The 11954-nt window shown below is 34.4% G+C and overlaps 1 long non-coding RNA gene across 1 annotated transcript; it reads left to right on the top strand.

The window, feature by feature from the left end:
• The first annotated feature begins 218 nt into the window (after nt 1-218).
• On the top strand, nt 219-7484 carry LOC143641137 (uncharacterized). The gene is made up of 4 exons (XR_013155231.1): nt 219-263; nt 962-994; nt 3601-3627; nt 7452-7484. It is a non-coding gene; the product is annotated as an uncharacterized LOC143641137 (long non-coding RNA).
• Nucleotides 7485-11954: the final 4470 nt, after the last annotated feature.

The raw sequence follows: 11954 nt of genomic DNA on the forward strand, positions 1-11954 counted from the left end.
TTATTTCCTTGCTACTATTTAGCCTAGTAAATGGAAATAATCTAAGAACATTTAAAGCCTTCTGAAATGATTTAGAAATTTTTTTTAGTAAAAGATGACTTTTCTCCAAGCCTATTTAAATTAAAACTTTAAGGTGAAATGTGTATGTGTTCTAATATTGATACAGGTGCCCTATGTGGATTTAGAACATCAAGGAACCTACCGGTGTCATGTTTATAATGATCGAGACAGTCAGGATAGCAAGAAGGTAGATGTCATCATAGGTAAGCTATATTACTCATATAATATAAGCTATATAAACTGAAACATTTATGCAAAAGAAATTCTACTTTTAACCCCGTACTATTTAACAGTGTGTTTGATGTCAGGAGTTATATTGTTTATAGAGAATTTGGGAGAATGCACACTAAATTCATATCTAGAGTCACATACAAAAAAGCAAAATGATTTTAATTTTCTTGAAATGTTTTAGTTTATTTTAAACATTCATGGCAAGAAAACATATTCTTTAAAGCTTTACATATAAAAAAACTTGATTTGATAGAAAAAGATTTTTTTAAATACTTACTTTTTAGTTCTAGGTGTAAGGTCTTTATTTTACTTTATGTGTTACTAAGGTTTAAACCCAATGCCTCATGCATGCTAGGCAAGCACTCTACCTCTTTGCCACAACCCCAGCCCAGAAAAAGATTTTTAATAAAACATTTTAAAAAGTAAACATCACAGACTCATAAAGGAAAACATAATTATTACTCAACAGTCCCCACTATGAACAGCATAATTGGGGAGTTTATGCTATTGAAGCTTACTATGTGTGTGATCCTGTTGTTAGTAGTAGATAATGGTGATGCATGGGTTGGTGTGCCCACATGTTTTTGTGCTATTTATCTCTTTGCTTTATGGCTGCCCTTCATAAGATCATGAATTATAATATATTCAAATTTGTTTTCTCTGAAACAAGGAAGAACAGATGAGGCAGTGGAGTGCACTGAAGGTAGTGTAATTCTTTGGTTCAAGACCAAGGCTCTTGCGTGCTGGTTGCTCTGGGGACTGGTGAAGAGCTCTAGCTTACTGAGTGCAGTGATGGAAAAAATACTAGCTCTAAGAAATTATTTTGATTGAAGAATAATGTATGTTAGTCATTAAAGTTTTATGAATTGCCACAGATCCTATTAAACCAAAATTCTGAAATTATTAGTCTTAAGTTGATTTTCTGTTGTATATAACAAAGCTCCTGCATAACTTGTTTTAAATAATAAACATTTGTGATTAATCCTTAATGTTGATTTTTATCATACAAAAATTTAGATAATATGTAGCTATATTGTCATGAATATTTGTTTAGATTACTTTATCTGTTAGCCTTTATAAGATGCCCCCCAAATGCAAATGTAGTTACTATAAAAGTTTCAGAACAGGAGATTTGTTGTTTATTACATGTTTTAATCAAATAGTAAATATTCTGAAAATAATACAGAAATTTTTTAAGCTACAAATCTATAGATTATAGTCACCTCTACCATAATATGTAAAAAATGGAAAATCTATTTCAACACAAACTTCTAATATATTTTAATTAGCCAAACATTGTACTTAAATTGTAATGAGTTAAGAGTAAATATTAAAACTTAGATACCTTCCCTTAGTGCGCTGTCACATTGATTTGTAAAATTATGTCTGTGGATAGCAAAGTATTTTTTCACTTGCTGCCTCTTCAGACTACTACATAATCTTGGGTTCTACTTGGATAAAGTAAGAAAATAATATTAAATCATGTTTTCTGGTTTTCTTGTCTTTCATATCTCCTGTCTTTCATATCATATCACTTTAAAATACTGTAACTATTGTTTTTATCCTGGTACATGATAATAAATAAGAATTTTCTCACATAAGGGAGTTCTAATCCATGATCTGTTAACCCTAGGTGAGAGAGCCATGTGAAGATTTACTCATCAAACATCTCTCTAACTCCTTTTTGCCTAATTGCATATTTTCTTTTAAACATCCTAATATTGGATACCTGAACACTTTGAAAATAAATAAAAAGAGAGCACTGTCATTTGGCTTCATGGTGATGCATGTGATTATCACCCTGCCATGCTGCTTCTATACCTGCACAATTTCTCAAGTAATTTTTTTCAGTGGCAAAAAAATATAAAAATTTGTTTTTTTCAGACAGCTCTATTCAGAACATGTAGAGATGAAAGTCTAGTGGTGAAGTTGCTCCAAAATTTTCAGAATGAAAAGTTAGATCCAATTTTTTCTAAAAAGCCTATAAAGATGAGATATTTTATAGTTGGTGAATTGATACATATTGTGAACAGTATCCCATGTTATATCTTTTTTTAACCTACAAAATATAATGTCCTCTATTTCATTTTGTGTATTTTGTTAAAATGTTTGATTAGGACAAGGGGCAGAGGTTGAATAGGTGAAGTCTAGGGGTTTGAGTGGCATGGAATCTGTCCTGTGTTAAAACTGTGGGAGTAATGCACATGTACAGATTTTAAACAATCACTTAGGAGGCCAGAGGAAGGGTCCCCCACAATGGAATGCAGAATATGCCCAAAGCACCTAACTGTATGACAAATGTGTGAAACAGCCTTGCTAAGAATGTGCTGACATAACTACTGGAAATGAGTAGACTGAAAGCAGAAGAAATTTTCCACACCCCATGCACTGCTTCATACCACTCTTAGATTGATTTATGCCACATATAATAATAAAATTTCTGCATAACACTTTATGAATATTATAACATTTGCAATGTATTGTTAATTTAAGTTTTTACCTTCATAAAATTTTTTGAAGAATTTTAGAAATAGTGGCTATATTAACATGGACATTTGCTTGGAATATTTTAACTGTTCTTGAGCCGTGGTAAGATGACCCAGAGTGGGTACAGGCTAATTCTAAAACCACTCTACTTCCCTGAAGCTTAGTCACTTTTTGAGAAACCATGAGTAACCAGAAGGAAAACATCAGGTAAAGCCCAGTAAAGGTACATTCTACAAAATACCTGACCAATTTAACCTCAAGACTGTCCATTTATTGGAAATAAGGAATATCTGAGCAATTGTTTCCTAAATGGAGTCCTAGAACAAAAAAGAATATAAAATGGCTCATTAGTCATGACAGATACACCATACTAATCTAAGATGATTAAAAAGTGGGGGGGACTAAGTCAGTGAGTACAGTAGTTTTGCAAATTTTCTTTCAGTAGTTTTGTAAATTTTATAATGTTCTAAAATTAAAGTTTGTTAGTTTTAAGAAGTTTACAGTTGCCACAAATAGACATCTTGTGAGTCCCCCCCCCCTATAATTGGCCAGAATATCTAAAACTTTGAAGAAATTGTGAATGAATTTATTTAAATTTTCAGTATTTAATGAAAACAACAGTAGCTTAATAGTCCTAAATGATGTCCACAACAGCATTCTTTCCTATGCAGTATTTGCATGGCTTCTTCATTTAATTTGAAAAGTTCTAAACTAATAAAACATTATGACATAATTTAAGAACTCAAAAACTACTTCTCTAGTTTGTTTGTGTGAAATTGGCAGATTATTTAAAGTAATATATTTTCCCTTATTCTGTTTCAGATGAACTAAATGATTTTGGGCATCCTGGTGAGTAGTACAAACATAAAATGTTTTAGTTTAAATTTTTTTAAAATATTTTTTAATTGTACACAATTCCTTTATTTTGTTTATTTATTTTTATGTTGTGCTGAGGATCAAACCCAGGGCCTTGCACATGCTAGGCAAGCGCTCTACCGCTGACCCACAACCCCAGCCCCTAGTTTTAAATTTTTAAGTGATTGACTACAGTAAAAACACCATAGATAATTATTGGTACAGTAATAATAGTAATTTTTTGTTGAAAGAATATAATTTAGAGTTGAAATTACTTACATGAAGTTGAATTTCATGCAAGTGAAACAAAAATAATGGTAGAAAACTAAGTATTTGAGGCAGCATAAAATACTATTGTATTTTTTATAATTGTGCATTATTCCTTATATCATAAACAAAGTTAATGGGTAATATGATGATCTTTAATTTGGTAAAAGGGAAGTAGGTTTGAAAGAGTGATAGTGGCTGGAGTGCAACTCAGTGCAACTCATGGTTAGCATGCTTGATTCGCAGCACTGCAAAAAAAGTGACAGGCTACATTTCCGAACAGGTCATACTTTAGCCCATGTTCTCCATTCTGGAGACACAGAATGCATCTGAAGTAGCTAGGTAGGTCACCTTTACCTGAGGTGAGATGTGTGTGAATGGGGAAAGCTGGCACTATGCAAGTAGGCTTCTCAGTGACCATTAAGAGACTGAGAGATGGCAGGAATATGCAGGCTGTATTAAGAATCTAGGCTGATTTTAATCAGAACAGATTTCTGAACAAGATAAAGGAAGACTTTAACTAGGATAAAAGGTCTATCAAAATGTAAAGCAGAGGATGTCAGTATAGCTTATGAGGCATTCTAAAAGGTGCAGATAGATGTGTGAGACTGTGAATAGATTTGAAAGTAAAAGCATGCAGCAATACATTAAGAAGGGAATTATATAATCTAATGTCTACAGAAAGTCATTATTTCTCATTATTTTAACACACATAACTAGTTTGTGTGTTTTTTGTTTGGAGTTTTTGTTTGTTTGGTTTTGGGTTTTGGCAATGTGAGGAATCAAACCCAGGGCCTTGTGCATGCCATGCAAGCACTCTACCACTGAGCTATACCCAAGCTCCTATTTGCTATTTGCTATTAATTAAATGAATATTTAATTAATAGTTTAAACTATTTAATTAAGTTTTCTATTTCATTAATAAAGATATATCATTCTAAATGCTGTTTGAGCTGTGCTAATTGCCTATTGGCAACCTAGATAAAGCAAAAAAAACAAAAAACAAAAAAACAAACAAAAAAAAAAAAAAAAAACACCATTACCAAAATATATCAGTTTCCTTGTTGTGATATCCTCGAATTCATGTGAACCCTGAGACTTGCTTCAAACATTCAGAACTGAATACAGTTGAGAACCATCAGATGTTGTTTCACTTGGTTTACATTGAATCCTTCTTCCTAAATTTATTATTTCTTGCCCTTTCATCAACATTGTGAAGTTATTTCATAAAACCTTCTGCTTACATCCATTACTACACTTCTAAAATTTTCCTGCCCCTGTTCTTCCTTAACTCCCCAAGATTCATAGAGACAAAAAATTTGAGTTTAAAAAGAGGGACACATGGCTGGCCCGTAGCACATGCCTGTAATCCCTATGGCTCAGGAAGCTGAGGCAGAAGGATTGCAAGTTCAAAGCCAGCCTCAACAACTTAGTGAGACCCTAAGCAACTCAGCAAGACCCTATTTCTAAATAAAATATCATAAGTATTGGGAATGAGGCTTAGTGGTTAAGCACTCCTGGTTTCAATCCCTGGTACAAAAAAAAAAAAAAGTGACGTGGGCAAAGTTTGTGTTTGTAATAGGCTTCTGTAGCATTTATATTACTAAATGTGTGAATAGTTACCCTCCCTACAGAAGTGGGCATACAATGGATTGAACTGCATCTTTCCCTCCCTCTCTTCGTGGTGGCTTTCAAGGATGAGAGGGATTTCATTCTATGTAGAATAACAGTAAGAGTGTAGGATCAAGAATGAGACTCCTTCAGTCAAAATCTAGATTTGCTACTACCAGCTTGACAGCTTTGGGCAAGTGACTGAGTTGAACCTCTTTATCTGTATGATGGAGTTGATGATAACACATACTTCATGGGATAAAGTGAGGTCTAATTAAATCTGTTGTGTAGAGAGCAATTATAACAGTGCCAACCAAAGCATCAGTGTTACTGCTGGTACTTATTCTTAACACCACTCACATTTTCAGATTGTTATTGCTAGTAAAGTATTAAGGATTATTACCCCAGTTTTGTCATTCAGTTATCAAAGGAACTCCCCTACCTTGTTTCCAATTCCATTCATCCTTATATAGTTTTATTAAAAATATTAAAGTCTTAAAGAAAAGATCAGTAGTGTAGAAGATTTTAGAGGCAGAATGGAGGGAAGGGAAATGGAAGGGTAATACAGAATGAATTCTTTAAAAATCGTGTGTGTGTATGTGTGTGTGTGTGTGTGTGTGTGTGTGTGTGTGTGTCTGTGTGTGTGTCTGTGTGTGTGTGTGTGTGAATTTCACCTTTATGTATAAGTAAAATAATCAAATATAAATAGATGAATGAAAGGAATAGAGGAAGGACAACAGGGGAGGGATGGGAGGATGGAAAGGAAAAGTGGGGGATCGTGATCTGAAATTGAATTCCATGCATATATGAATTTGTTGGGATGAACCCAGCTATAACGCAAAACTCTAAAGCACTAATTTAAAAATCTGAAAATTTTAAAACAGTAAATTAGTTATTAGAAACTAGATGTACTTTTTTTCCTTTTAAAGTCTTTCTTTGTTTTTGTCGTTTTGTTTCGCTTGCAGTTGAACCCAGGGTTAAATTCTTTATATTTTAATTGACATATAATATTTGTACTTATTTATGGAGCACAATGTAATCTGATACATGTATACAGTGTGTAATGATCATATCACGCTATAATTAGCATCTTCATCTCAAATGTTATCAGTCCTGTGTGTAAGGAACCCTCAAATGCTTCTCTAATTATTTTGAAATGTGTATGTGTTGTAGACTGCAGTTGCAGGTTTTTTTTAATTTGTTATATATGACAGCAGAATGCATTACAATTTATATTACACATATAGAGCACAGTTTTTTATATCTCTGGTTGTACACAAAGTAGAGTAACATCATTCGTCTTCAAACATGTACTTAGGGTAATGATGTCCATCTCATTCCACCTTTTCTACCCAAATACCCCCTCCCTCCCCCCTTGCCCTATCCAGAGTTCATCCAATTCTCCCACACCCCCACCCAACCACAATATGAATAATCATCCTTAAATCAGAGAAAACATTGGGCATTTGGGTTTTTTGGGGATTGGCTAACTTTACTTAGCATTATATTCTCCAACTCCATCCATTTACCTGCAAATGCCATGATTTAATTCTCTTTTAATGCTGAATAATATTCCATTGTGTATATGTACCACATTTTCTTTATCCATTCATCTACTGAAAGGCACCTAGGTTGGTTCTACAGTTTAGCTATTGTGAATTGTGCTCCTATAAATATTGATGTGGCTGTGTCCCTGTAGTATTCTGTTTTTAAGTCCTTTGGTTATAGTATGACAGAACTCCTTCACCTCCTCTGTATTTTGGTGCCCATTGTCTATCTCCCCTCCCCTTTCCAGCCTTCAGTGAATTCTGTTCTACCATATTCTTCATTTTAATGACTTTTCTGATGTTTTCATTCATTACTTTTCTCACATCTTTAGCTCTGAAAATATTTGTATCATAAATAATAACATCTGTTTTGCTTTCTTTATCTTTATATAGATAATAAAGAGCAAACAACTGACCAGCCTTTGGGTGAGTAGAGTTTAAAGTGCATAATCAAATATAATTAACATAATTTAATTTTATTTTATGATGATCATGAAGGGATTTAAGTTATTTTAACTTGGTTTTATAAACATTTGAATGTTGAGACCTTTTTTTTACCTGGTACTGGGATTGAACCCAGGGTGCTCTACCACTGAGCCACTTCCCAGAATTTTTTATTTTTATTTTTACTTTTATTTCGAGACAGGGTCTTGCTAACTTGCCAGAGCTGGCCTTGAATTTGTAATCCTCCTGCCTTAGTCTCCCAACTTGTTGCTAAGATTACAGGTATAATCCATTTAGGACCAAGCATTTATTTTTAATATTTTTAGAAAAAATTAGAAAAGAAAGAGGCTTTAAAAAGATGACAAATTCCATTTCAGGGGTCAGTTTTTTTGATTTCTGTGTTTATCACAAATGTAATCAAAGAGAAACATGTGCCTCTTAAATAGATCATAAAAAGGAAGTGCTTAACATGACTTCTTGGTGGAGTAGAAATTAGAAAAGCCATAGGGATTGCAGTAAATTTTGGCATTTGATTTCCCATCCTCTCCAGTGGGAACAGAAGAGAATGAAGGGCAAGATATAACTGAACAGTTGCATTTAAAGAATGCTTAGAGAAAAAAATATAAGGGAGAAAACCGAGAAAATTGGAGAATATCCAGGAGATTCATACCATGTAAAAGTTAGCAGATTAACATTTAAAAGGGTAAAAACAGTCAATATATTGATTTCAATGGAAGTCAGGTAAGGAAATATCTAAAATTCACCACTGGATTTGGTTACTGAAGAAGCCATTTTTACTTTTAGTGAAATGTCAACAGCGCCCACCTAACATGAGTCAGCTACTGAGCTTTTGCTGGCAGTTCAGATGTAGGTAAAATATGTAGATAAAGAATGATTCAGAAGTGAACATGTGGGCCGGAGTTGGGGCTCAGTGGTGAGTGCTTGCGTAGCATGTATGAGGCACTGAGTTTGATCCCTGGCACCACATAAAAATAAACAAATAAAATAAAGTTATTGTGTCCATCTACAACTAAAAACTTTTAAAAGAAAAAAAAAGAAGTGAACATGTGAAAACAAAAACAAATTAGTTTGTTGAGGAAAATTGCAATGCAAGATTCATTGGATAGATGTATAATCAATGTTCTTGAAAAGGTGGGAGAAATACAAGGCTTTACATTTGAGAGGTGGGCTTTCCTAAAACTGCAGGTGAGAGGTTACAGGGTTCCATCAAAGAGAAGACAATTTATGGAGTAAGTTCATAGAGATATTAGGGATTTGGTCCAAGATAGAAAAAGGAGAAATTGGCTCTAAGTGGAATATTGAAACCTTATTTTGTGGGAGAGAGAGGGGTGATTTAGCAGGAAGGAGAGATTGGTAAAGATATAGAAAGATTTGTCAGGAAGTTGACATTTTTCAATTGATGGTTTTCCTTTCTGGGTAATTCTGCTTAAAGAATTGAGAAAAAGAGTAGAGTAAGATTAAATATAGAACTTTGGCAATAGCAGAGATTTAGGGGCTAAAGAAAATTAAAGCTGCCATCTCCAAGAATATAGAAAGAGTCAAACTAAGACTTTCAAAAATTAGGATTTATGGGCTGGGGTTGTGACTCAGTGGTAGAGTGCTCACCTAGCATGCTTGAGTTCAATCCTCAGCACTGCATAAATATAAAATAAAGATATTATGTCCACTTAAAACTAAAAAATAAATATTTTTTAAAAAATTAGTATTTATAATGGTACAAATCAGTTTTGTGACTTCTCTGTAACAATTCAGCTTTTTAGAGAAGGAAGACTGATGGAGTAGTTTTCCTGCTCCTTTCTGCAAGCCAGGCACTGAGGTAGAGTTTACAGGGCACATCCAGAAAGAGCAAGTATTTAGAGAAATTAAACAAGGGATAAAGACTACATAAGGAAAGACAGCCTTAAAAAGTTTAGTAGATGGTCTGGGGATCTAGTTCAGTGAAAAAGTACTTGCCTAGCATGTTCAGCCCCCAGTAGGATCCAACCACCAGTACTACCAAGAAAAAGCAGGAGAATATGAGGGTCAGGAGATGAAGAGTTTACTGAGTTGAAAGAAAAAATATAGGGGCAAAAATGTTAATAAATAAGAGGCCACCATGGTTACAGAGAGGAAATACATTGTTTGGGGTTATAGAGGTGCAGCAGCTTAGGTGACAGCAAGGTTCAGGATTTGCTCATGGAACTGGCAACAGTGAAGGTAAAGCCTTTGGTGCTAAAGAAGACAAGGGACTAGGAATAACTGCATTTTTTAAAAAAGCTGCTCTGTTTCATTCATAGTGGTAAGTTGTTGTGCATTGCAGGTCTGTTATTTTTCCTCTAGAACCCTAAGCCTCAATTATTAAGAAAGGCCTATTAGAATACTTTCCTGAACAAAGCCATGGCTATTCTATCCTTATATATGTATGTAAGTACACAGTATGATGAGGTCCAAATGTAACCGGCTGATAGTTAAAGATGGTTTAGTAGAATATCAAATACACTAATATTAGTGTATTACCAGTAAACTAAGTGTTTTCACTTGGTGAAATGTATAAATATGCCTTGAGATGTAGACACTTTCGTGGTGTTTTGTAGATGACAATTTAAAGCTATAAGTGATTTGTGGGGGTTGGTACTATAGACTGAACCCAAGGTACTTTATATTTTTTTTATTTAGAGATAAGTTCTTGCTAAGTTGCTTGGGACCTTGCTATATTGCTAAGGCAAGCCTTGAACTTTTGATCCTCTTGCCTCAGCCTCCTGTCACTGGGATTACAGGTGTGAGCCATTGTGCCAGCTAAAACTCTTTAAGTGTTTAATGAAACTTGTTTAGGATTACATAATTTCAGAGCTGAGGATCAATACCCAGGAGTATTGATATACCCTGATATACCCAGGAGTTCCACAGCTTCTTTTATGTTGGGTGTCCTTTCTCAAGCTGTACTAATTGAAAGAATAGCAAGATAAAGTAAAGATTAGCTTAGCTTTTATCATGAAATTCACCAAACATTAAATGTCTCATCTATGCTACCCTTTGTGAAGTAAGAGAATAAACCTTGGCTTATTCTGAACTCAGGGCATTACAATCCTAATGAGGGACGCAGATGTTAAATGAATAATGCAGTACATGATGCATGCTATAACACAAATAGATATGTAATACATGCCATACAAGAAATAGGTAAAGAATTTAGAAATAGTTCAGAAATTGTTCATGGAAGATGGTAATCAAATTTGTCCAAGAAGAACCCAGGGAAGGCTTTACCTAAGAGGCAAAGCCCACGTGAGAATTTTCAGATAAATAGGAGGATCCCAAGTAGACAAAGTGAGAAAGTATTTGAGGTAGAAGGAATGAAGCATGGTAAGCATAGAGATATGAGACCTGGGTAGGGAATAAGCAGGTCAGTACTGTGGGAAGGCAGAGTCCTAGGAAAGGAATTTACAGATTAGAGTGGTAGTGTAGTCTATTGCTGAATAACAGTATTCCAAAATTTACTATCTTAAAAACAGGAGTTTTATTTTCTCTCATGATTCTGCAGTTCATCTGGGTTCAGCAGATGATTCTTGACTGTTTTTCTTTAGAAACACTCATTGGTGTGCAGTTACTTAGTGATCAGGACCGCAGCATTCAAGATAGCTTTGCTCACGTGTTTTAGTGAGGAATGATAGAAGATCCCCTCTTACTGTACCTTCTCCCTCACTGATCTACTGCTTTCTTTAAATGGTGGCTGGATCCCAAAAGTAGACACTGTCAGGAACTCTTAAGGCTTGGACTCAGAACTGGCAGTGTGTCACACCACATTATGTTGCTCAGCAAAAGTCACAGAGCTGCCCAAATTCAGGAGTGAGTCTGTACTACACAAGGGCAAGAATACATGATTCCTTGGAGGATCATCTGTTACTGGAGCTGGAAAGATAATGGGCATGATCTAGAATGAGAATGGCCTTGTTTGTTGGACTAAGGAACTTGGACATTAGTTTGTAGAACATGGGGGGAGAGTCATTAAAAAGTTTAATGCATCAGAATAATAAGGACTATATATTTAGCCAGTCAGATTGTATGCTGTTACTCAATTTTTGATGCATATGCAAAGATTTTTTTATTTAACAAATATTTAATAGCACTTAATTTGTACCAGTCCCTTTTCTAGGTACTAAGGGATATTAACTCATTTTGAATAAGTAACATAACAATTAGACTTATTAGGTACAAAATTAATCATATAAAACTTTACCAATTTTTGAAGAACACTGCATTAAACTTCAGAAGAGGTCTAGATCATTTAGTTAAGATATCTTTCTGAAATGGTTTCATTTTTCTTTTGTGTAATGAATTAGCATTTTCTATTTTTTAAATCCTATTTTTGGGGGTAGCAATTCTGGGGATGGAATGCAGAGCCTCATGCATGCTAACATGAGCTCTGCCCCTGAGCTACACCCCCAACCCCATGTT

Source organism: Callospermophilus lateralis, unplaced genomic scaffold (assembly GCF_048772815.1).
Source record: "Callospermophilus lateralis isolate mCalLat2 unplaced genomic scaffold, mCalLat2.hap1 Scaffold_86, whole genome shotgun sequence".
Lineage (NCBI taxonomy): Eukaryota > Metazoa > Chordata > Mammalia > Rodentia > Sciuridae > Callospermophilus > Callospermophilus lateralis.